This window comes from Dendrobates tinctorius, unplaced genomic scaffold, assembly GCF_039654945.1.
Source record: "Dendrobates tinctorius isolate UK_male_01 unplaced genomic scaffold, ASM3965494v1 ptg000290l, whole genome shotgun sequence".
Taxonomy (NCBI): domain Eukaryota; kingdom Metazoa; phylum Chordata; class Amphibia; order Anura; family Dendrobatidae; genus Dendrobates; species Dendrobates tinctorius.
Window position 1 is genome coordinate 4,524,179 of NW_027361957.1, and position 27,221 is coordinate 4,551,399.

The window sequence follows — 27,221 nt, forward strand, 5'->3', positions numbered from 1 at the left end:
GTGGATGACATTCATCCGCTCAATGCCGACTTTTATTCCCCATTGACTTGCATTGGGGTCGGGTTTCGGACGAAACTCCGACTTTTTTTGCCCTAGTCGGATGAGTTTCATCTGAAACAAATTTTGTTTCATGAAACCCGATCCGACCAAAGTCGCTCAACTCTAATGGCAACACCTTCTACCAGGCATCTGGAGGTAGCCCTGGGACACAGGTAGTTCCATACTTTGAGGCTGTGGAATTCTTTCCCTGCTTAGCAGCTGTCTCTGGTAGCTGTTTTAGCAGGATGTCACTGTGGCTCATCTTTATTCAATGTGCTGTTCAAGATCACCACAGATCCTTTAGGCTATGTGCACACGTATGCAGAAAATGTCTGCTTAAAAACAGGACTCCTTCCCAGAAAACGCACGTTTTTTCCGTGTGTTTTTGCCGTGATTTTTGCCTCAATTTTTTTCTGCGCGTCCCCAGACACATAGAAAATAGCCAGAAATGCGGAATTTACTGCGAAATTAATGAACATGCTGCGTTTTTTACCACGAAGCGTTTTTTTTGCGGTAAAAAACGCATCAATATGCACAAAAAGTGCAAAATGGGTAGCTTCGTTTAAGCGTTTTTTGAGCGGATTTTATGGTAAATTCGGGGGAAAAATGCGAAAAAAAAGGCTGTGTGTGAACACAGCCTTAAAGTGATCTGTTATCCCATTCAACTCTGTGCTGTCACTGGCCAATGATTCCTGTGCACTGCAGCAGCCTCATGCTGCTCTTCCTTGCCCTGGTTATCTGCTGGACACAGGCCTAAGCAGCTGTGGGTCACAGCTACACTTTATCTCCTAGAGCCCACACACCACCATGTCCCAGTAGGAGATCCTGCCTACGTCCCCAACCATGGAATACATGCACCATAAAGGCAAATGCCTGAACTGAACCTTTGCAGTTCAGCTGATGGTTTCATGGCAGTTCATCCACTCCCAAGTTGTGGGACACTTGGCAATAGAATCTGGATGCTCCTAGGGGCCATATCTTCCTCTTTCACTAACTCAGCGCCTTACTCTGCCATGCAGCTACCCAGATCATCATGTGAAATAGACCTGTGGTTAAAGTCTTCCCACTGTTATCATAATTATAATCATCATCTGAGTCTTCTTTAAGGTTCAGTATCTTATCATGCCAGACATGCTAGACAACTGCAAATATCATATCTCTACTGCTTGACTTAAATTATTGAAGTCCTTTACTTCCTCCTTGCTGAGAAAGATAGTGCGAGACACGGTATATTTTTAAAATAACTACCCAAATGAATAATTTAATACTGTGTCTGTATTGGGCACTGGTTAAAGCAGCAGGAACTCTGTAAATGAGATGAGATCAGAGAAGAAAACTGAAAATCTAATGTAAGCTTGTAGACTTGTTTAGATAGTGACCATGATCAGGCTAGAAATTCACACACTATCTGTATATTTTAGTGGCTAATGTGAAAAAGTCAGATTGGCACTATGTGAAAATCGATGATGAGTCTGATTCCTAGTGGCTCCACAACTAGGACTCCCAACAATCACAAGAACGGTAATCCTGTGTTCCCTGTCTGAATGCAGTGGTGGCCAAGCCTGCAGGGCACATATTTAATGGCTACTTTATTCTAAAAGAGACAAAAGAACTTAGTTCTTGCACTTGGCAGAGGTCTATAGATAGGTACTATATATTAATTCTGAACAAAAACCTTTAATAAGTTTTACTTTTTTTAATGTTTGTTTTCATCAGCCACAACCTATGGATGTAGTAAACTGCTCATTGAAGACTTTGGTCAAAAAAGTCAGGTCTGTTCTCTCCAGCATACTCCAAAAGATGTATGGTCTTTAATATTCCACACAGGCAATGGCTGCTAGCCTTTATTTTGTTTTTATTTATTTGAGCTGTGCAGGTTGTTCTGATACAGTATATACTACTGTAGAATTACATGGAGCCTGGAAAAATATTCAGAAATGAGAGTCCTCAGTGGTTGATACCTTTTAATGGCTAACTGAAAAGATGGTAACACATTGAAAGATTTCGAGACTACTCAGGTCTCTTCTCTACCTGGCTAACACGGTACAAAGATATATATCTTTCCTGTATCAAAATGGAGCCTGTAGGAACCTATGAGCATCATCTGTTTTCATTGGACTCTTTCATTCCCTCAAAAATTAAAGAAGGAGCCTTGTTATCTCAGCCCAAAATGCCCTAATATAAAGATGGGTCAATCATTTCGCAGGACACTGGTCTATTGGCCAGGTCAGTAGCCACTGGACTGGAGGCCCGCAAGTCGCTTATATTCTGGGATTCCCTGTGCAGCTTTTGATTAGCCATGATGCGACGGCATGATTTCAGCGTGACGCACAGATGAAGACTTGACGGTGCTGGCTAATCAAAAGCCAAGCCAGGGATCTTGGAAAGTAAGAGATTTGTGAGCCTCCCATCTAGAGGAAAGACACTACTGTCCTTGCCGATGGACCTGCAGTCCTGTGAATCGATCCACCCATATGTACCTTGATAAGTTATTTTAATGCAGTTGTCTAAGCATGAACTTTTTTTTATTTTACAAGATCTGGTTTCTTAAACAGAAATAGAATCTTCTCTAATTGAAATTGAAGATACTTGTCATTTTCTGAATTTAATAGACATCTTAATTCTATGCTAACATTAATATACTTTGTTAGATCCTTTTTAGCTAGAATCCTTAAAACACAGAACAATGCATTACTTGTGATCCAGCTGTTTATATTGCAGCTGCTCCCATGGGATCACCAAGCAATAGGTTTGATGCTCAGAGTACACAATCAATTCTTTAAGACTACAGTTAATTAGCTATTTTTCTCTGCCATTTATTCACAATTGCAAGCGTTTCTAATGACGAATGACAATCTATAATCAACATGGTGTTCGGAGGCTGTACTTGCGGGGGTAAACAGAAAACACTGCACATGCATCAATAATCAACTTCCAAATATGGAGGAACAGAGACTCTAGGCTCAATAGCAATCAGTCATCCTGACGAAGCCAGAGAAGAGACGAGACATTCTGCGTATGCTGCTCAGCTGTCAAGTGAGGAAATAAGGACAGCTCGCCCTTCATTGCATGGCCAAAGTCAACTGCTGACAAATGTCACTATTGTTTTCTACTGCTGAAAATGCCTCATTATCAAGACAATGATCAATTACATCTGCACGGTTCTACTTTATTTTTTCACAAATATATTTGGTTATAAAATCCCATAGCAAATGATGAATGAATGATATTATAGCATATTCTAAAAAACAACTTTAGCAGCTGCTAAAACAAAAAAAACCCCTCTTTTATGGTAAATTGAAGGTCTCCAAAATGATATATCATTACTTATGACGTCTATATTGTCCCATAGGACATATGAAAAGAGGTTGTCTTGACGAGACAACCCCAGGGCATATTGTCCTCAAGGCCTTGTTTGTAATAAACTAGTGGCCTACTTCATCTGACAGTGTTGGCTCAAGGAATAATGTCTCCTGGATGCTATCTTGCAGGAGACGGTGTCAATCACATAGGGCAAATGTGCACTGGATTTTTTAAAGGAAAGAATTGTAAAATAGATTTACTGTATATTTTCTCATTCTAGTTTGTTTAAATAATTGCTTATTATTGTGTTATTTTACATTTTATGCTCTTTTTTGAGTATATGGAAATGGTGTAAACAGGTTCAACACAATTCTTTATTAACTTGTTTACCTTTAATGGTTAATTGTTTGGGTGTCGCTAATTAATCATGAGTCACTTTTTAAACCTTTATTGTGCATTCTTTAACCATGATTAAGATCCATTTATTGATATCAATTCAAAACGTATAAGTCAATAAGGCTATTTTTTTTTCTTGGTTCATGGATGTATTTTTTTTACCATAATGGATATTAATCTCATGAAATAAAGGGATTTAATTTTGAAGACGAGTGCTTCAACTTCCTTTTTTCCTAATCAATGTTCCCTATGCTGGCATCATTTGGTGAGAATTGTGATGTTAAAATGTCAAAATCCATCTCTTAAGGCTAAAGGTTGGTTCTAACCTTTAAGTCCTTTGTAAGGGAGCAAAATATTCAAAGAAAGTTTTCGTTCTGCAGCCATGCATCTGTTCAAATGTAAAATTCCACCAAGCATTCTGTCATAATATTACAGCAGCCAAATTTACATGTTATATCAAATTTTTCAAAAATAATTTGATTTGAAGCTAATCTTTTGGCCACAAATTGCAAAACTGCAAAATCTCCATGTCTCTGCAAAACAATTGGAGGTCTCCTAGGACTGTATTGAACCAATTTTGGCTTACTTAACCCAAACACAGTCTTAGTAATGTTATAGTGACCTCAGCATATAAATGGATCGCAACGGGTGAAACCAACAGCTTGATTACCCCTTCCCGACATATGATGTACAGTTTTGTCTATATGTCAGGTTCCTGACTTGGATGTTGGCTCGCATGCCAAGCCCGCATCTTTCCTGGCAGATGATGGCTAACTTGCTCAGCCATTGTCTGCGCCTAACAATCGCGGGTAGAGTGGTTAACCTGGTAAATGTCGTTGTCATTCTCTAACAGTGGCATTTAACACATGCTGGCATGGGGCACTTAATTTCCCGCTCCCATAGGTGTTCCAATCGGACCTCCTGTTACGCGATCACGTGGCATTGATGAGTTGCTATGACTGCCAGTGCTCTGCTGAAGATCTCCGTGCTTGTCATGATGATTCTTCTGTGAAAGCCAGTGTTTGGCCAGGGTCACACTTGCAACTGCAATGCGAGAAATACACGCGAGTCTCTCGCATCAATACCGGCACTGCCGCTGGCACTCGAGACCAGAGCGCTCAGCTGCATGGAAATACATGCAGCCACACACTCTGGTACCGAGTGCAGTGCCGGGTATTGAGGCAAGAGACTCGCACAAATTTCTTGCATAGCAGTTGCAAGTGTGACCCCGGCCTTTAGCTGGCATTCATAGAAGACTGTGATACAAAGCAATGCTGATGCTCAGCAATTTACAGTACAAATGCAGGTTCAAGTCCGCTAAGTAGACTAACAAATGCAGTAAAAAGCAAGAAAAATTGTTTTGAAAATATACAAAAATACAAAAATTCAAAAATTTTGCCCCATGAAAAAGTAAAGAAAAAAGTAAAGAAAAAGTATTTAAAAAAATACGCATATTTGGTATTGCTGTGATCATAAAAGTCCGATTTATCAAAATATAAAATAAGAGGATCAATAAACAGTGTACTGACAAAGGGCATCAAAACTCAAGAATTAAATTTTTTTGGCCGTCCCAACATTGCAATAAAATACAATAAGAGATTATCAAATCATCGGATCGACCTCAAAATGGTCAGCTCGAAGCACAAAAAATAAGCGCTCACAGTCCCATATCCTGAAAATTGAAAATGTCTCAGAAAATGGCGACGCAAGCAAAATGTATTTTTTTTTTACAAATGTATAATTTTTTTTTCACCACTGAAATAAGAAAAAAAACTATTCTTGTTTAAAAGAAAGTTATGGCTCTTGGCAGAAGGAGAGGAAAAGACTAAAACGAAAAATAGCCTGATGATGTAGGGATTAATAACACTGCACTGCGCCGTTTTGGCAATGCCTGCTTTGAACAGGGGGTTAGACCAGATGTCCCAGGAGGTCCCTTCCAACGCTACGATTCTATTATTCTATGGTTCTATGATTCTATGATAGGTACGCAGGCCGCATGCAGACGCAGGCGGAGCTGACTGGAGGAGGTGCAGCAGTGGGCGGAGCTTCACAGAGGAAGTCCGCAGCCCTCCACAGCTCGGCCATCCGCAAATGTGAATCTAGCCTTAGTCTTTTGCAATCAGGCTCTCCATACCATTGCTGGCTATAAGTGCAAGAGAACGACTGTGTAAGGGCCTACTAAGAATTCACTTGTCTAAACCTTAGTCCATGCCAAACCCAAATTTTATAAATGATGCACATAGTGTCCTGAATCTGATGAAGACTATTCATTCTAATCTCACTGACAAGTATGGTCCTATCAACTTTGTATGTTTGTTTGTTTGCCTAACATCGTGTCCAGATTGCAATGTAGAGAGTCAGGATTTGATTCCTGGTTTGATCACCCTCTCCAACTATGTAAGTTAGTGACAAAAAGTAACACTACAACAGCCTTTTCTGTTTCCTGTCCTGGGTAAGGGCCCAAGCCTGAGCAAGATTTTACAGGGAGAAATCATACCAGTTGATGTCCAAAAAATTGTAGTCATGTAAGCATAAATGAATTGCTGTTTGTGAAAAAAATCTTGACTTTTCTTTCCCGAGCCTCGCACAATGGCCCGATTATGTGCACGGTCCTACCGAGGAAATTCACCCCATTTTATGCCCAAAACCCTAATATCACAAAAATATAAAGGAGAACATGAGACTGCTTTCTTCAAGAAACATTGTGTATGGATGTTTTTAATTGAGGTGAAGTGCACACCATCATATTGCCAAAAGTAGTAACATACAAGTGGAACAGCAACAAATCTGGTGAACTTGGAAATGTAGGAGTTCAGTTTCCACAAAAAAGCAAGGCCAGACACACGATTATTGGGAGCACTGATGGCTAAATGATGATGCAAAGTAAGGAGAGGAGGAATAGTTTGTGAAGCAGTAGTTGAGGGTGATGATGTTGATGATGACATGAACCTGCTTACAGATGCGGCATGGTTACCAGAAAGATGATCAAGAGAAGGAAGACGGCTTAAACCTTGTAACAATTGCTCATCCATTTGCTTTTCCCATGAGAGCAAGTAATGACAATTTATGTGCTGACAAAGAGATGTACTTATTAGATTTTGCATCGGGACATCCACAGGTTACTCTTATTTTCTTACTGCAGACTCTACACACTGCAATAGATTGGTCTTCCTGCAATATGCAAATTTAGCGTGGGAAGAGATTACCGCACGTACAGTGGCTTGAGAAAGTATACACCCCCTTGGCATTTTTTGTGTTTTGCCACCTCACAATCTGGAATTTCACTGTTTTTTAGGGCTTGCATCAGTTGTTGTAAAGAAAATGCCTACAACTGTGAACATTTACTTCAATGTGCATAACTATTCACTCCCCTAAAGTCAGTACTTTGTAGAGCCTTCCTTTGTGGCAATTACAGCAGCAAATCACTTTTGATAAGTCTTGCTTAATGGTGTTGCAGCCTCTGTGGCTTTATAGAAAAGGTGTGTATATACTGAGAGACCATGTGACGCCTAGAATGCACACCGGTAGACTTCCTTTCATGAAGTATGTGACTTGTGAAGGTAATTGCTTACACCAGAAATGTTTAGGGGTTTCATAGCAAAGGGGGTGAATACATATGCACATTAATTTTTAGTTATTTTATCCCATAAATTTAAGTTATGTCTATATTTTTCTCACTTCACCAACTTAGAGTATTTAGTGCTGATTAGTAGTGATAAGCGAGTATACTCGTTGCTCGGGTTATCCCGATCATGCTCGGGTGTTCTCCGAGTATTTTGGCGTGCTCAGAGATTTAGTGCTTGTCGATGCAGCTGCATGATTTACGACTGCTAGAAAGGCTGAATACATGTGGGGAATGCCTGTTTGTTAGGAATTCCACACATGTATTCAAGTTGTCTAGCAGTCGTAAATCATGCAGCTGCGTTGATAAACACTTAATCTCCGAGCTCGCCAAACCACTCAGAGATCACCCGAGCATGCTCAGGAAAACCCGAGCAACGAGTATACTCGCTTATCACTACTGATTAGAGATGATTAGAGTTTTGGGATCATACAAGACAGTTCGTGTCCGGCACTAAACTCCAAACACGGACTTCTCCTGCAATGTTCAGAGTTTCGAGGAAGTCCAGGAGGAGAGAGAGGGAGAGAGGTGGAGAATTTCCCTGCTTAACAGTTCATGTCCCCACTGTTTTCAATTGTGTTCGGGTTCTGGTGCTACTTTGGGTACATTTCTGGTACCCAAGCTGAACTTTAGGATAAAGTTTGGGTTGGGTACCAAAATCTGAACTTCCACACATCACAAATGAATAGGATTACAAAAACATTTAAACACAGGTTGTAGTGTAACAAAATAGGTAAAATGCCAAGGGGGTGAATACTTTCACAAGCCACTGTGTGACATACCCCACTATGACTATCACAAGAACTTTCAGGCACTGTTGAGATACCTCCACCAACAGCAGCCATTACAACTACCACTCACGAGCTGACCACAGAGGAAACAGATGTGTACCATGACAATCCGTTAGCTGGATGTTGGCACTGCTAATTATGGCACATGCCACCAGCCTTCTCCTCTGATAACTTCACCTCCTTAGCATCACAAACAGGTGGGCAAAAAGCAAATATGTTGCAAGAAATACTAGGTGGGTTCATGTGACAAATGCCAGGTCCTGCATTGGTGTGGCTTGTACAATTTTCAAATTTTACTAGTACAACAAGTGTGCAAAAGTAAGAACATTTTTTGCAACATGGAGGTTGAGGTAGACAATCACAATTAAGTGTCTGCATTGTTGGGAAATTTCGGTTGTCTTAAAATTATACTGTACAGTACATACCATGTGATATGATAGCTGAAAAAATTATGGGGTAACCCGTATGGCCACACTTGAGGTCATATGACCTTTTATGTGTGATGCAAACTTCGGCAATGTGTAAAATGGCACCGTACATTTTTGACTGGATCTGCAAATTTCATAAAATTTAATACAAAGAATATTCGCATCAAATCAGTTCGCTCATGTCTATTAATAAAGCGTAATGACAGGAGCTAGAAAACTCATTTAGGTTTGGATTTTTCATTACATTCAGTAAATCTATAACCCCAGTAATTAATGAGAAACAGGAGGAAACTCAGAGCATGCAGTAAAAAATTGTCAAATTTTATTAAAGTAAAGTACTACAAATAACATATATCAAACAATGTGCTAATAGGGACAAAAGCAGACAGTATCCACCCAAAGTGCCCTAAACCTCCATGTAGATGGAGAAAATAGCCCCAGACCATGTCCCCGAGGAAGTCCTTATACCCCAATATGAAGTGAAAAAGTGGATATAGTAAGATTATCCATAATAAAGGGTGTCAGTGTAATGGAACAAGCTGCCACAATGAGCAGAGAAAAAAATGGGGAAGGGAGACCTCAGAGGCACTTACCGGGGCAAGGAGGAAGAGGGGAACCGGGCTGTACCACCCCCGACGCGTGTTTTGCGGTGTCTCAGGCCGCTTTCTCAAATCAGTTCGCTCATGTCTATTAATAAAGCGTAATGACAGGAGCTAGAAAACTCATTTAGGTTTGGATTTTTCATTACGTTCAGTAAATCTATAACCCCAGTAATTAGTAGATTATATACAAACAAGAATAACTTTACATCAATGAAGAAAAGAATATTGAGAAGATCAGTGTGGTAAAACTGAGCGAAAAGAGGCATGCCGATATGTAGAGCAGCGCCCAACTGTAACTGACCCAGCTGCCACAAGAAATAAATGATTTTCATTCATCTGAGATAATGACATCGGTTCAGCAGCATTATAAACACAAAGATCAATGGCTTCTATTTTCAGAACAGTTCAGGGGACAGCAAGAAACAGCACAGATGAGTGGAAAATATCCATGAATACATTCCTTAAAGGACGCTGCATGAAGTAGAGAACTGTTAGCTTTCATGGCATGCAGTAAATACAACTAAATACACTTTGGAAGGAAAACACCTTTTTTTATTTTCCTCACAACAAAAAAGACAATACAAATATTAGAACAAAGCTCAAATAAGCGTGCACGAAACCAAGACAGGAGCTCAAATTCATTTTCAGTTTTACCCAAGAAAAATACAGAATAAAAGTCACAAAATTTTGTGTAAAATATTTATACTCTTAGCGATTCAACGTCAGCCCCCTCTTTATTCAAAAATGAGCAGGGCTTATAAAGAGAAGTATAACCAACCACAACATGGCAGACTTATCATGATTGACTCCAAAATGGCATACATTTTTGCAGAAACCTGCTCCAGCTAATAGATTTGTGATTCTGGTGCACATGTAGTATTTGCAGGTACGCAGGATGCAGTGACGAGTCGCGAGACAATTTGGTGCTTTCTAAAATAACGTTTATAAGACTAGAGGGAACTTTCCTCAGTCCCGGCCTGATCACCTAAAGGAGTAACACGGGTTGCCCTCGCGGGGGCTCTAGACAAGCAAGCACAAATAGGTAGAACATGACTACTTCTGGCAATAGCCGGTCACTATAGGGCTGCGGTATGGCCGACTACGGGTCCTTAATTGTAAAGTCAACTTAGCTGTCCAGACGTCCCTCGCCGTTCGGGTTGGTGGTCTTTCGGCGTAGTAGTTGCTGGGCCCAGTTGCTGAGGCATTGACGGAGTCTTCTCGCCCTCCGGAGCGCTGGTGACACTGGAGCCCCACAGGCCCCGGCGGAGTCCATGGACGGGTGGGCCGCAGGCCCCAGCCTGGGGCAAGCAGTAGTGATGGGTGGTGGGCGAATGACAGGCCACCTGCGCAGCTAGCGGCTGCAATGGTTTCCGCGGTCAGCAGGGTCCCGGTCCCTGCTGCGGACCAGAGCGGGACAGTGGTGGCTGCCGACGGCATGGTACTTGCCGCGGCTGAGAGTGGGGCGGCTGCGATGGCGGGGAACAGGCCACAGCCGCAGGCTGAGGGGAGGTGGCAGTGGCCACGGGTGACCGTGGGTAGGCTATAGCCGCGGGCTGAGAAGAGGCGGCAGCGGCCGTGGGTTGAACTGAGGCCGCAGTGGCCGTGGGTTGGAGCGGGGCAGCAAGTCTCGGCCGGTCGCCTTGGCACCGTCTCTCTGGAGTCCTCGGTGAGCGTCCTCTCTGGCACTGGTGGGTCGCTCTAGCTTCCAGTCGCTCCCACGCTCTCCTGCAGTCTCTGTCCCGGTCTGCTGACTCATCGTCCGGGGAATTCCCCGCCTCTTTTATACTGGTCCCTCCCCTAGCCCATCTGTCTGTCAGAACGGTCCATCCCCGAATTCTGTCTCCCGGGGACAGTTTCCCCCGGAACCCAGATGACGGCTCCTTTGGTTCCGGCCAGGACACTCGACGGGGGCCGTTCCTCCCACACACTTAATGCATAAACATGTGAACAAATTCATCAGACTTGTGCCTCTTAATTAATTTGATACATTTAATTCATTAGGAGATGTCAGTTTCTCTCTCTCTTTCTCGCACTCTCCCTCACACCCTGTCTCTTAGACTACGCTCACACGTTCAGTATTTGTTCAGTATTTTACATCAGTATGTGTAAGGCCAAATCTAGGAGAGGAAAAGTGTTGGCAGCGGATTATTCAGGATACTCTCCAAGTGTGTGAAAACAGAGCTTCTTTATTCAGGAACCATCAGGAACAATACTGTATATGATAAGCTTAATAGATCAGGAATAAATGATTTGTGTGTCTCTATCTGTGCAGCATCTACAGCATGATGCTTCTCTCACACACAGACACAGGAAAAAAGCAAATACAGTCACATGCTATCACTGTGTGAGCCTCTGGGAGTTTGTTTTTTGTTCTAACTTTATAAACAGCATACAAATCTAGCAACTAAACACTCATAGACAGGAATGGAGTTGTTGCACCAAACATATTCCAACAAAAAGTATAATAGAAACTCCTTCCTTACTCCCTCTTGCAAGTGTCTGCTAGCAGTCTCTGTCATTATGCTCTCTGTGTTTTCTCAAATTAAATCTTTTTCAGGCACATGTGCACATGTTGAGTATTTGGTCAGTATTTTACATCAGTATTTGTAAGCCAAAACCAGGAGTGGGAGATAAATGCAGAAGTGGCGACATGTATTTATTATACTTTTCCTCTAATTGTTCCTCTCCTGATTTTGGCTTACAGATACATACAGTATGTATAATACTGACCAAATACTGAACATGCGAACATGGTCTAAACGCGAACCTATTCCATTTCTTCTATCTTCTTCTCCTAGACCTAATGCCTCCATCTCTGTCTGCAACATTACAATCATCCATTTTTCTTACTATCAGCCCATTGCCAAATCCTTTTGCCTTCACCTAAAAACATTCCTTTTATCCTTTCCTGCTTCACTACTGACACTGCTGAAACATGAATCTGAACAGTTCATCATTCCCACCTCAACTATTATAACACACTATTAACTGGCATTTCATTAAACAGACTGGCGCCACTTCAATCTATCATGTATGCCGCCACTTACGTGTGATCGTTTTTACTAACACCTCAGCTCCCTGGCAGTAATTTCACTGGTTATTTGGTTTTTTGGGGGGATTTTATTTACAACTAACCTACTAATCTACAATACATTATACAAAAAATACTGAATTTTCACATGGTTAAATTTTTCAACCCATTTCTGCTCTTCTCTCAGCCAGACATACTAGTCTCATCTTCTTTAATTTTGTACTCATTATTGTTTTTTTACTGTATAAATAGGGATGCGTGGGCACTAAAATGCTCGAATCCTAGTTACTTGAACCAAGCAATTCCTTATGCTCAGATGCTCGTTTCGAATAATAAGTATAATGGGAGTCAGTGGGAAATCCAAGCATTTTTCCAGCAGATCTTGCAAAAAGATCTGGGGGGTTCAGTGAAAATGTTGGGCTGGAAGGAAAAAGTGCTGAATGGAAGGAGAACAGCATGGGGAACACCCCTAGAAGCATCTTTGACTCCCAAATCACTCCTGAGAATAATGGTGTCACACTTTTACTCCACTTTAAGGACTGTCAATAAAACATTCATAAATGATGAGAAATTGGAGTTTACAGGAAAAAAAATGTTAAGAAACATTATTTCCTGTATGAAGACTTGTATGTAAGGTAAAACTTAAAAAGGATTAAAAAATAATTTAAGTAAACCAAAATTGATATTTTTATTAAAAAAAAATTGAAATTTCAGTGTAATTTATGAAGGAATCAAGAACTGACAAAAATGTGATGTGAGAGGGACCCAGATACACCCTGTATTAGACAGTAAGGAGGACCTCATACATATTTTGCTTAAATCGTCATGTAGTGGTACTCTTATACTCATAAAAGGCACCAACTGGAGTGCATCATTCAAATATTGTGAACAAAGGGTAGTTGTGTTTCTCCCACACTCATATTAGATATTAGAGATAAACTTTTTGATATTGAGGGTGATCTATGAGTGGAACAGGCTGCCACGAGAGGAAGTGAGTTCTCCTTCAATGGAAGACTTCAAACAGAGTCTGGAAAAACATCTGTCTGAGATAGTTTAATGAATCATGCATTGAGCATGGGGTTGGACATGATGACCCTGAAGGTCCTTTCCAACTCTACCTTTCTATAATTATATAAAAGCTCTGCACACAATCAAAGCCAGAATCAAATTATAAGGTGGGTTATCTATACACCTTTGAAGACACCAGCTGTCATACCTCAATCAAATATTGTGAACAAAGTGTAGTTGTGGTACTTCTACACTCATAAAGGCTTAGCAAAGAGTGCAAAACCAGAAAAAGTTATAAGGAGGGTCTTGCATACACCCTTGAAAGCAACAACTGGAGGGCCTCATCCAAATATTACAGATTAAAAACACTTTCTGCTGTCATCTGGTGGTGTGGAAAACTCGAGGCTAGTCGAGGCTTTGTTCATTTTTATCAGAGTGAACCTGTCAGCATGTTCTGTTGACATGCAAAAGCGACTGTATGTCGACTGTATGGCAGCCCTAAAAACCCGGTGAGACAAGATGCTAATGTCAGGGCAACACAAAACTTCCAAAGCACAGAGGGACAGCTCATGCCAGGTGTCCAGCTTTGAGACCCAATAGTTGAAGTGAAGAACGCAGAGGAATTAGGGTAAAGCTGGTTTGGTCAGCCAGGTATTGCGTGGCCATCTTTAAAAACTTTTCCCTCCTTGTCAAAAATAACCGGTCATCAGGCTCTGGATGCTGGGATGGTGTCATGAAATTGGCCCAGGCCTTTGACAGTATACCCCTGCCTCTGCTTTACCTGGTGTATGTCTCCCTCGCCTCTTTGACTTGCCCCCTGCAGATAGAGTTGTCAGAGTGTCCTAGTGTGGGATCACTGGTCTCCTGGGTCTTCACATGGTGGGAGGAAGGAGGATCAGGGTGAGGATTAAGTGATCCAGACTCTTGACTGGTGAGACTGGGCCATTTGGAAGACTGGGTGGTGCTGGCAAGCATGCTGGAAGCATTATCTGCTATCCAACCAACCAACTGTTCACACTATTCTGGCTTCAGATGTGGTGTCCCGTGCCCCCCCGGAAGGAAGCAATGTGTCGTGGATTGGCATGACTATTGTGCTCCAGCAACAGGCATAGCCGCACCTGCCCCATGACCTTGGCATCATTAGCATTTCCCCATCCCTTACCGCACACTTTACACATTTTCTAATTACTAGGTTTCTGGAAACTAACTTTAATTTTAATTTTTTTAAAATGGTCATCTGCAGCAAGCAAAGCAATTTTTTTTAGTTTTAGATACCAAAGTTATGTAACATGAAATATATTAAACTCTATGAATGACTGATTGAATTCAGAAAGATTTTTTGAACTTTTTTTTGGAGAGAAATGCCACTGTAATGTAACACTAAGCAGGTTACACCATATGAATTACTAATTCAATCCCGAAAAAAATATTACTTTTTTTAAGGTTTATATACCATCATAATGTAGCACAGTGCACGTTACACTGTATGGATGACAACATACTCAATTTTTCCATCCCCTCAAAAACATAATGTCATCACCTGCAGCAGCTATGAGACTGTATTCAGCCAATCTCCCCGCTCCTGCAGCTGTCCATCCCCGAAGTCTAAATGCAGAATATATCTGATACAAACAGCAAAGCAACTATGGAAAGACTATTAGTATCATGGTTCAGCATCAGCACCAGTATCACCACTACAGAACTCTGATTTGTAAAACTGTACACACACAGGCCTGGACAACTACTCTCTCCCTCCAATAAGAACTAACCCTGAGCTGTGTAATGGTGTCAGTGTGTCGAGCATGGTTGCAGCAGTCCTTTTAGAACCCCTGATGATATAATGCAGCCAGCCAATGACAGTAATGCCACTACCAAGATGGTCACGGCATTACTCTGGCTGTCTGTCAATTGCCGCATGTTTATTCGCTGTGTAACAGGCACCAAACATGCAGGGCAAGGATTCGAGCTTCAAACCTGAGCACCAGTCAATGCACCGCGAGTGCACATCCGAGCACCTGGATGCTCAAATGATATCCGAGTATCAACAAGCACATTTGCTTATCACTATTTATTAGGCAATTATTTCTGCCACCATTAGTGGTTGTTTAAGGGGTTTTTTTGTTCATCATGTCACTACTCACTAGCCCTCCAATAAATAGGGTTTAAATCAACTAATATTATTTAGTTTTCTCCTTTCAATTTGAAAATTTATGGATATGTTCTCCTGAACTCATGTAATCTCATTGTGACTCCTTGGTATTACTAACCTTCCAGTTCTCTCAAGGGAATCACCATCTCAGTCACAAGAACTTCCTGTATGATTAATCCATATGGGTTATATCACACACCCTATGTACAAGGGAGAGACAAAACTCCTATCACAGTTACTGATGATTATTATAAAGATCTTGTCACACAGTTGTTATGAAGTTGGCAACAGTTCATCTCTCTCTCTCTTTCTCTCCCCCCCCCTTTTCCGGCCAGCGTTTCCTTTACATTTCCTCATTTTCAGGATCCGTCTGAAAACGGATCCTGTGCCATCCGTTCACATCAGTTGAGAACGGATCCGCTTGTCTGCCTTTTTGGCGGATTTGAACTGATGCAAAAAAACTGAAGTGTGAAAGAGGCCTTAGCAAAATATAGAGGGATGGATATAATCACAGTGTCCCAGCAGGCAGAGATGGTACATACAGATGTTGCTACAAAAGTGTGAAGCTGTTCTGATTTACCCTGCAATTAACAGAAATGCATGAGGAAAATAAAATGCAAGGTGAAATCTTAAAATCAAGATTATGTTTGAAATGCAGAAAACAGGAGGCTGTACTGCAGGGAACGAAGTTTACCATAAATGAAAGAGTTAAATGATGTGGCATGCTTCTCTATCTATACTTCTATTTTTAACTGTAATGTAATGTTATACCATTGTACTGCAATATACATACAGTACATATATGTATGGATGTGCTATAATATCACTTACAGTCAAGTACAAGAAAGGGATCATATAGAAAAGGATTAAAGTCTAAAATTAAGAATCTTGCACGTGTTCTAAGTTTCCGGCAAACTTTTTTGGTGCTGTATTTTTTCTAGACACATACTGTAGATATGTAAATGCAGAATAGTTCTATTAGATGCTATACAATACTGTCTACTATATGTTTCTATGATGTGCTAAAGTTGACTTTTAGGGCCCAATTGATCATTTGCATCTTTCAAATTCACTTTTATTTTCGATCTTGTGGTATGCATAGATATTTTTGTGCCTAAAGGCCCCGTCACACACAGCGATCTTGCTAGCGAGATCGCTGATTTTGTGACGCCACAGCGATCTCGCCAGCGAGATCGCTGTGTGTGACGGGGATCAGTGACCGGCCCCCCTGTACACCGGTTTCCAAGGTAAACAGCGGGTATCCAGGAGTTGCGTGGCTCTTAGATACATGATGTTTACCTTGGAAACCAGCGTGTACACCAGTTTCCAAGGTAAACAGCGGGTATCCAGGAGCCGCGGCTCCTGGATACCCGATGTTTACATTAGAAACCTGCGTCCTGCATCGCTGGTCCTGATCGCTGGAGGGGTGTCTTGTGACAGCTCACCAGGGATCAGCCTAACAATGTCCCAGCGATCCCATCATGTCGGTTCATTGGTGGGATCACTGGGACATCGTTATGTGTAACGGGGCCTTAATTCTCCAAATATGCAGAGGAACCACTAAAATATCTCAAAATTTGCTTAAAAATTTAAGGCATCAATTAAATAACTCCAACGTGCGCCTAGAGTGCATTTGTTAAAAAATGGAGCCACTTTAAAAAATAATGCTAGTTATGAATCAGCTAAAAACATCTGAAAACACTGTACATGATGACGAACATAAAGAAATCAGGCAAGCACATAAAAGAATTTTAAAAAAGGAGCAAATTAAAAGAATAAGGCGCAAAGAAAAACAGGAAAAAGACCTAAAATTAGACCAAAAAAGTGCAAATACTATAATAAATCGGGTCCTTAGACCTTTTAGTCTTTAGCTAGAGGATAATTTCACAAACATGTCATCTCAATTGTGAAAATGTTGCAAACAAAAAAGGAAACTATCCCATTTGACCAAAGAATAATACTGTATTTTTTGGACTATAAGACTCACCGGACCATAAGAGGCACCTCAAATTTTGGGGTGAAAAATAGCAGAAAATTTTTTCTTATGAGATGGGGGTCCGTCTTATTGTCCGAATTTAAGGTATCTTACCTGAGGGCCGGTTTTGGTACAGCAGGGTCACAGGAGGCATGGTCCCTTCTTCAGGAAGCCACATCACCGGTTTCCCTGAGGCCATCTTCCTGAAGCCGTGGGCTGCTGGACGCTTCAGGAAAATGGCCGCCAGAGGGCGCGCGTGCGCAGATTGAGATCTCAGCGGCCATTTTCCTGAAGCCGATTGCCGCTGAGATTTCAATCTGGACTTGCGCGGCCTCCGGTGGCCATTTTCCTGAATTCCTGATATGCTCGCCGTGGACACTGGACAGCAGCGTGGATACTGGACAGCAGCGTGGACACCGGACTGCAGCGTGGACACATTTCTGCCACTGGCATCCTGAGAAAGGAATCCTGCTCAGGTGCACTCCAAACTGCCCACTGCTGCAACATCGCCACATCTCTGCTGCTGCCACCGGTACTGCTGCCCCAACTCCCCAGTAAGCCTGCGTTTGCACCATAAGGCGCAACCCCCATTTTCCTCCCAAATTTTGGGTGGAGAAAGTGCATCTTATGGTGTGAAAAATACGGTAATTTCCATCATAATAACACTACTATTCCCAATGCTGCTGTTTCTAGTCACTACACAGAGGCACATTTTTATTAAAGTTAGCGGATCATAAAGGCATTAATGCTGGAATTGCTTGCCAGTATTGCTGTTGCATTCAATTTCTGAGTGGTATCATCACTCCTGGGATATTAGATGTATCATTTAGAAGAGATGAAGGTTAAAATTAGATGAGATGAATCTTTCAGAGCTGCTATGTTCACGTTCTCTCTCTCCATCTTAGCATTTCTGTTTTCAATTACTTTACAGAAAGGAAACCAAAAAGGCAAGAGGCCCAGTACTGGGATAAACACATGTTAGAAAGATTAAAGGTTCATATTGGAAAACTGTATGAATGCTATAAATGTTGCAAGTATTTCTTTTCCACCCTATCTACATTTTTGCTTTTCACCAGCTCAGCAATCATTTCCAGAGTCGGAGCCCAAAGGAAATAGTAGTGGGCGTTGTGGGAAAGTAGACACGTAGGATGAGAGAGAACATATAGAGCACAAATCAAGTAATAACATGGTTGTGACATTGTTCACTATATTACAACCACACAATGTAAAATATTTAGCAATTTCCTACTGACTGCTACATGTAATATATCTCTAGCTCCAACAACAAAGTAAGTTCATTTTTCATGGAAGCTTTGTGCTTGGAAGTGCCAATTAACATGCCTTTGTTAGAAAAAAAACCATAATTGCATGCCACCAAACTGAAGGGATAAAACTGGGCATTCTGATTATGACCTAGACTTGAGTTATAAAAGTATTTGCCTTTATACAGTGGTGACCTGTATCTAATCAGAGAGTGCAGGGAAATGGATCATTTGACAGACATGGTAAATTTATATAAGTTCGACTGACATCTAAATGCAGTTTTTATCGGCAATCTTTGGTACAATGCCAGCATATAGTACAGCACTTAACAGAAATAATCACTTAAAGGGGTTTTCCACTACTAGGACAACCCTTCTTATTTCCCGTGTTTGGCCCCGTTAAAATAAAAGCACACATACTCAACTCCCGTGCTGGCACTGTTCCAGCGGTGTTGGCACGTGTATGTGTTTTTATTTTAACGGGGTCAAACATGAGGAATGAGAAGGGGTTATTCTAGTAATGAATTATCCCTTTAAAGTGAGTCTGTCAGCCCAAACTGAGCATATAAAATAAACACACAGCCTTCCAGGGGCTACAACCCTTATAAAATTGCATCTTTAGTTTTCTAATTGCAGCCTTCATTTTACAGAAACTGACGTTTAATTAAATATTCTAACTAGGACACTTGGTGCACTTTTAGCGTGGTCACAAGGCTGAGTGCACCACTTTGACCACTGGTTTTGCATGTGCCCATCTCCCTCACTGATAGTGCTGGCTTACCTGAGCTTCCTCAGCTCCAGCCAAGTCACTGCTGTCAGTCAACAGTAAGGGAGAGAGTGGTATGCGAAACCAGTGGATGGCACAGTGCACAGAGACTCTTGGCTACACCAAGGATGCACCAAGGACTCTCAATCACATATTTGATTAAACTTTGGTTTCAGCACAACAGAAGCAGTGTGCTTAGTTTATACAGCGTAAGGCTGGTTTCACATTAGCGTTTTTTAGCGCAGCGCATCGTGCGCGTCCATGCGCCCCTATGTTTAGCATGGCGGGCGCATGGTCTAGCGTTTGCACGCGCTCATATGCATTTTCGTGCTCATGCGTTTTTGTAGTGTGCACCTAGGTGCGCCCGACGCAACCTGTTGCATTTTTGGGTCCGTGTAACGGTGTAAAAAACGCATGCACCCGCTTGCGCATGGAATGCGACAAAATATCGCATTACAGTCTATGGGAATGCAGGCTTGCGCATGCCTGCATTTAAAATCGCATGCGTTTTAAGAGTTAACATGGCTAGAAACTGGTCAAAACGCATGCGCCTAAAAAACGTAATCGCATGTGTAGGGTTCGTGGGCCGAGCTGGAGGGGTGGGGGGTGGTCCCTCTTCTTACCGCACAGATACGAAACAGAGACAAGATGGAGGCAAGTTCAGGGTGCAACAGGTCCAAGCTTTATTCTCTGGCCATCCACTTGACAGCCTCCACAGTATACCGCACTCCAAAGCAATACACTTTACTTCGCTTCCCTTGTCGGCCCTCCGTTTCCAGGGCCGCTTCTCACACCGTACTTTACACTAGGGACGTGTATGCGTACACCGTCCCCTCCTCACTCATCGACGCTCCTGACAGGTCCGTCACTGTGGCCGCCTTAGGCCCGTAAACCAACAGCGCTTCCACTGATCAGTCGTCATGTCAAATACGGTGTCTCACACCCAGTGCCTCGTCCCTTTTGTGGTTCTTCCTGTCAGGACCACCCCCCTGACATTCTCTCTCCTCAGTCCCCCTGGTTTAGATTCTCCTCACAGCGCACAGACTGTCACAGTCCTCTTGTTACTGGAGCTCCCCCTGGGGACTGGAACTTTCTGGAACCCTCCCTCAGTATTTATAGCTCTCCCGATCCCCTGTCACTGTAACCCCGCCCCCCATGACCAACGATTTCTAAAGCCCTAAGCTGATGTCAAGTCCTTTGCTCACACTCCTCCCTGCCATCTAATGGTCAACCCAAGGTACTGCACGTCCACTACACTTTCCTAGCTGTTTTCCCACTGTAATAACTGACACCTACCTACACTGTGCAAACCTTCCCTTCTTCACTCTGACTAGTCTGTCCATCCGTCAGGTCACCTTCCCTACACATGCAAAACGCATGATTCGTTTTTTGCATGCGTTTCTATTGCGCACAAAGCGCTAAAAAATGCTAATGTGAAAGTAGCCTAATCTATGTATTCCAAGCACAAGCATGTGCACTATGATCAATTTAAATGAAAACAATTAACCTAGTAGTATGAGCTTGAAGAAAAGGAGGAAAGCAGATATCTAGAGGTGATTTTATCATCTGAACTTTGAATTCTGATCTCTGACTAGAAAAATATTCAGAATTGAGAGTCCTCATTGGTTGATACCTTTTAATGGCTAACTGAAAAGATAGTAAGACATTGCAAGCTTTCGAGACAACTCATGTCTCTTTATCAGGAATAGTATCGAAAGCTTGCAATTTGTTACCATCTTTTCAGTTAGCCATTAAAAGGTATCAACCACTGAGGACTCTCAATTCTGAATATTTTTCTATCTACTGGCTAACACGGTACAAATATATACATCTTTCCGATCTCTGACTAAGCACTAATGTATAAGGTATGATAATCCATTAGATGTCACAGCTGCAGGGTGTTATGGTGAAACTAGATCGGCCACTCAAAACATTATTAGCCCACTCAACGATGCTTCGGAATGTGGAAGATAGTGCTAGGCAAGGATTTTTTTTGGTTAATCGCAAATCGAATATCAAAGTGTTCAAATTTGTGTGGAGCTAAGAACATAGGTAATTTGAATTGAAATATATACTCTGAAGATCAGTCTGCTCATCTACACAGAGAACCCACACATTGAAGTAACATAGAGACTCTACAGCATAAGTTCAGTGTCATGACTCTGTTGTCGGGTGTCCAGGGACAAGGGGCTCCTTCCCTGTCCCTAACGCTAGAGGATGTCCAAGCTAGCCCTGCTTACTTCTGATGGTGGAGATGCCTTAGCTCCTGAATCTGCCCTCAGTCTGTACCCTTCCCCCACCCAGGGAACAGCGGAGTAGTAGTATACCGTGGCACACCCACCAGACTAACAACGTAATAGGAACAGGGGTAACAAAAAATACCAAACATGCAAATATACTCACATATATAACTGAGGAATGCACTGTGGAGTGGAGGATGGGATAAAACCAAAGCAAGAGAAGAAGGGGAATTATCACACACTCAAAACCTAGCAACAGTCACAGATAAATCCACCAAACACTTTTCTACAATGATAACCACTAACAACCTCCAGCCATGCAGCATGAGCTTTCCTGTCAAAGAGTGCTAGCCAGGGCCCAGACTATATAGGAGATGGGAGTGGCTAACAGTGAAAACTGAGAGCCTAAATACTACAGGAGCTGTCAACAGAGTAGATTAACCCCTGCACTGCCAAAAGAAATTTACACCATTTAATATGAAGGTGAAGTGCTATTTATCAGTGCAGGAGTAAGAGAAATCAGATGCTGCGGTCTTCTGGCTCTTATCTGTCATGATAAACCTGTGACATTCAGCTTCCTTCCTCAACCATCCCTCCTCACTATCCCACATGCACCATTACCACCACCACTTTGTGTCAAATTTATATATGGATTATTTTATTCAATTACACATATGGACAAAATTGTTGTCACCCTTCTGTTAAAGTAAGGAAAAACATCATAATGGTCAATTAAATAACTTGAACCCAACACAAGAAATTTTCTATTTAAATTTACTAGATATCAACACATCAAACAATATGTGTTTAACTTTCAATGAGACTTTTGCACCAGTCCACAAATATTGTAGCCCACTCCTCAAGATCAAACTGCTCCAACTTCCTCAAGTATGAAGGTGCCTTCTCCAGATTTCATGTTTCAGCTCCATCCACAGAAGTTCAATTGGATTTAGATCATCGCCCATAGAAAGTCACTTCAGAATGGTCCCATGCTTTTCTATTAGCCATTCTTGGATGTTTAGCTGGTTTTTTTGCATCATTATCGTATCGGAGAACCAATGAGCTGCCATTCAAACCAAGCTTTCTGACACTGGGCAGCACATTTTGCTCCAGAATGCCTTGATAGTCTTGAGATATCATTGTGCCCGGCATAGATTCAAGACATTCTGTTACAGATGCAGCAAAACAGTCTGAAAACATAACCGAGCCTTCTCCATGTTTCAAGTTTCACAGTAGGTACAATCTGCGATTATTTGTATGCTTCATTTTTGTGTCTGTGAAAATAAAGCTGATGTGTCTTGCCAAAAAACTCCAGTTTTGTCTAATCTGTCCGAATTACATTCTTCCAGAAGCTTTGTGGCTTCTCAATATGTATTTTGGCAATTTCCTGTCTTTTTTAATGATTTGCTTTCAACAATGGTTTCCTCCTCAGTCGCCTTCCATGAAGTCCACTATGGCGGAGACAGCGACAAATGATGTAATCTGACACTGATGTACCTTGACCTTCAAGTTCACCTTTTGGAAGTTGTTCTGGGGTCTTTGGATACCATTTGTATTATACGTTTCTTAAACTTGTAAATACTGTGGCATGGTTAAGGGTTGTATAGTTGATTGGAGGTATGTGTCTCAGAGACGATTTGTATGGTCACCACAGTGGCCAGTGGCATTACCTTCCTCCTAGGGAGGGTGATGTCATGCTTGGAAGCAATGAAGGATCTCTCTGTCAGGTAAATCCAGCACACAGCACAATTCCCACTCCAGGCCAGCAGAGGGAGCTCTGAACCAAACTGCTGAGTAGCTGCTGTCTGGGACCAGGAAAGGGAAGTTAGTTCAGTTCGTGTGGAGCGGGAAAAGAGTGTGGAGACGTGGAGAGAGGAGCTGGAGGATTGAGCAGAAATCAGGCTCACAACTAGCTGTAGCGCATGGTCCGGAGTCTGGTATCCGAGGTTGTATGGATGCTGATGGTCCTGCAGCAGAAACTGGAGGAACGAGAAGCTGTAAATGTTCTGTTCCCAACTAAGACTCAGAGGCACAGCAGCAACTTGTGGGAGCCAGAAAAAGGAGGCTACAGTTGTCTGCCATACGAGGTGAGTTCTAAAGAGAGCAAGCAAGGGGAACTTCAGTGTAACTCAGTACTGCAAGTGCCTCAGATAAGCGCTAGAAAGGAGACTACACAGCCCATCTGCATAGAGAGATTCCTAAGTTGCTCCCAGGCTGATCAACTCCTGTTCCATCTGTAAACTGGATCCTAGACTGCACTTACAAAGCACAGTAAAGGTAAAGGAAACTGCACCCTGTTGTGTCATTGCCTTCTTCCTGCAACCCCTTCAGCACTGCTACATCTCTGTGCCCAACACTGCACCCTCTTCCTCAACACCTATTACTACTGGCCTGGGACTACAGCTCTACCTGTGGGGAGCTCTTACATCTTGCTGCCTTACACCGTTTGTCCCAGAGGATCTGCCTGCAGCATCGGCTTAACCCCTTAATTGCCGAGCATCACAGGTGGCGTAACGTATCATCCACCTGTAAACTTTATTCAGCCATGTTTCACCCCTTTTGCATGGGTGCCCAGGGCCACAGACCGGGTCACCGCCACCGTGACACATCCCTCTGAGACACCGGCTCGGTACCGAATAACCCTACTACCCTGGTGGGTGATCCATAAGCCCTAAGTAATATCACTATATTGTTAATGTATTGCAAGGACCTGTGGTAAGTTCATAGTCATGTGACCTGTCAGCTGCTGGGTTCGTGGGTGTAGCTATACCCTTATAACATAGACTGCTTCTGAAACACAGGGTTGTATGTGGGGAGGGGAAGTCTCCCGTGTGTGTTCTGGCTCCAGGACTGAGCATAAAGGACTGGACATTTGTTATGTATTTTGCCTGAGCTAAAGCCTATTTCTTTTGTGCTCTTTTGTTTTATGGGTTTATGATGCAATAAACTCCATGAACTTTAAAGGAACCTGCCTCCTGATTGTCTCCCGCTGCACCTGAGCGAGTAGAATCCCTACAATACCAAGAGCAACTGTAGTAACAGAAACATCAAGCAATTTGGAGATGGTTTTATAGCCTTTACATTTAACTTGTTTGTCTATAATTGTCTTTCTAATCTCCTGAGAAAAGTCTTTTCTTAGCTTTCTTTGGTCTATGTTCAGTGTGGTACACATAATGATGCCAAACTGCGCAGTTGATTGTTTTTTCCCTTTAAATAGGTAGACTGAATAAAAGTTTGTAGACACCTGTGATGCTAATTACAGGACACACCTTAGTTTAACATGTCCGACTCCTTATGGTTAAATTAGTTTAAAATTTGTCTAGGGCTACCCTTTTTTTCGTCCTGACCATTTTCATTCATTTGTTTTTTTTTTTAATGGTTCTATTGTACCACAATGCAAAAGCAATGTCTGATTTTCATTAGTTGGTATTCAGTAAATTTAAATGGAAAATTACTTTTGCCAGTTTCAAGTAATTTCAATAACCATTGTGGGTATTTCTTACAGAAACAGAAGGGCACCAACAATTTTGTCCATGTGTGACTATGTGTATTGGTCTGTGGAGCTGAGCATGGAAAACAAAGTATTTTGTTAGGTAAGTAATAAACTTTATTTGCCAGAATACCCCATTAGTTAATATGTCTCATAAATCTATAGCTCTCAAACGTCCCGAATTCAGTGGGACTGCCCTGATTTGAGGGATCAGACCTGCAACACAAGGAATTACTATTTTTTGTTTTTTACAGGGGACAAGGGCTTCAATGGAATGGGTGTAAGGTGAGTATAACTTTGCTTGTTATTTTTAAATAAACTTGTAAAACAGGGTGTGGATTTTTATTTCAAATAAAGTACTTTATTTGGGTGTTTTTTAATTAGAATCCCATTACTAATCTGTGGGCTTAATGTCACCTGACAATACAAAGGTACAATACATCAAGCCCACAAATATTAACCTCACCTGCCACCTCCACAGGGCAAGTGGGAAGAGCTGGGCAAAGTGCCAGAATTGCTGCATCTAATAGATACACCTTTTGTGGGGTGGCTGCAAGCTGCTATTTTTAGGATGGGGGCCAATATCCATGGCCCCTTACCAGCCTGAGAATACTAGCCCCCAGCTGTCTGCTTTAGCTTGTCTGGTTATCAAAAATGAGGGACCCCACGTCTTTTTTTAACTCTTTATTCAAATAATTTTAAAAAATGGCGTGGGGACCACTTTCTTTTCCTAACCAGCCATCATAAAGTTGACATCTGAGGGTTGCCATGCTGTTATCAAAAATAGAACAGACCCTATTTATTTTTTTTAAAATGTATTTATTTATAGCGCATGCACCGGCTGATGAATACTCCCATCAGCGTACTCTGCTCTCGCTGTTATTAGCGGCAGCAGGCATAGGCTCATGAGAGTAGTACTCACATTAGCTGACACCTCTGTGACCATAGGTAAACCTTTTATTGTCGGTCACTACTGTAATAATCTTACCATCGATCAGAGCTGCCTGTGTTTCTTGCGCTGTCATGCAGATGACAGCATGAGAAACAGCCGATGTTCTGAGTGCCAAACCCAAACAGTAACACAGACTTCCTGGAGAATTTTGTGTTTGGGGTTCATGCCCGAACACTAGGTTTTCTGTGTGGACTCTGAACTTTACTGTTCAAGTTAGCCCATCACTACTGTAGAGGCTTCTATGTGAAACCTAAAAAACCACTTGTAAACAACTGCAGTTACTTTACAATAAAAAAATTAAAAACACAACAAACAAGGGGGAAAAGGCCTAAAAAAAATTGCAGCAAAATCAGAAATTATTGTTTGTGTGTAGTTTGGTGCTGACACCTGCAGAAAGCAAAAAAAACACAATTACTTTGGTGATGGCTTGAACGCCATTATTGTATTTGCTGTGTGTTTTATGCCAGACAGCAGTCAACCGAACTATCAGTATCTAATGGACAATCTCTTCAAGTATGTCATTGGCACTTTGGAAATGCTAGTTGCAGAGAACTACATGATTGTTTATTTAAATGGAGCCACAACCAGAAGAAAAATGCCAAGTCTTGGCTGGCTGCGGAGATGCTATCAGCAAATCGATAGGCAGCTATGGAAAAATCTGAAGACTCTAATCATAGTCCATCCTTCCTGGTTTATGAGAACACTGCTCGCTATTGCCAAGCCCTTCATCAGTTCGAAATTCAGTCAGAAGATTAAATACGTCTTTAGCCTGGTAGAACTAGCTGAGCTTTTTCCTATGGAGTATGTCACCATACCAGGGTGCATAAAAGAGTATAACGACGCAAAAAGTAAAAAGAAACACAAAAGTGTTGATAAAGAGCTTAACAAGAAGACGGAAGACCAAACCAATGTGCAATAAAATTGTAGATGACGTCCTATGAAACGGTAGAATGTCCATCAAGATGGGGAAACGTGTCCGTTTCTCCTGATTGCAGTATAGTGTTGTCAAACTTTTCCTGCTCTGAAACATGCCTTTCAGATGTGACTATAGGTTTTTTTTAAAAGGAATCTTGATCCTTAGGCTGGGTTCACACGTAGCAGAATTCTCGCGGAAGTTACCGCGAGAATTCCGGAATTCCATTCCTCGGGAAAATTGCATTTTAAATT

General features: G+C 41.9%; 1 pseudogene; it reads left to right on the plus strand.

The window, feature by feature from the left end:
* The first annotated feature begins 6,697 nt into the window (after positions 1–6,697).
* On the plus strand, positions 6,698–27,012 carry LOC141072843 (BCL2/adenovirus E1B 19 kDa protein-interacting protein 2 pseudogene; annotated as a pseudogene).
* Positions 27,013–27,221: the final 209 nt, after the last annotated feature.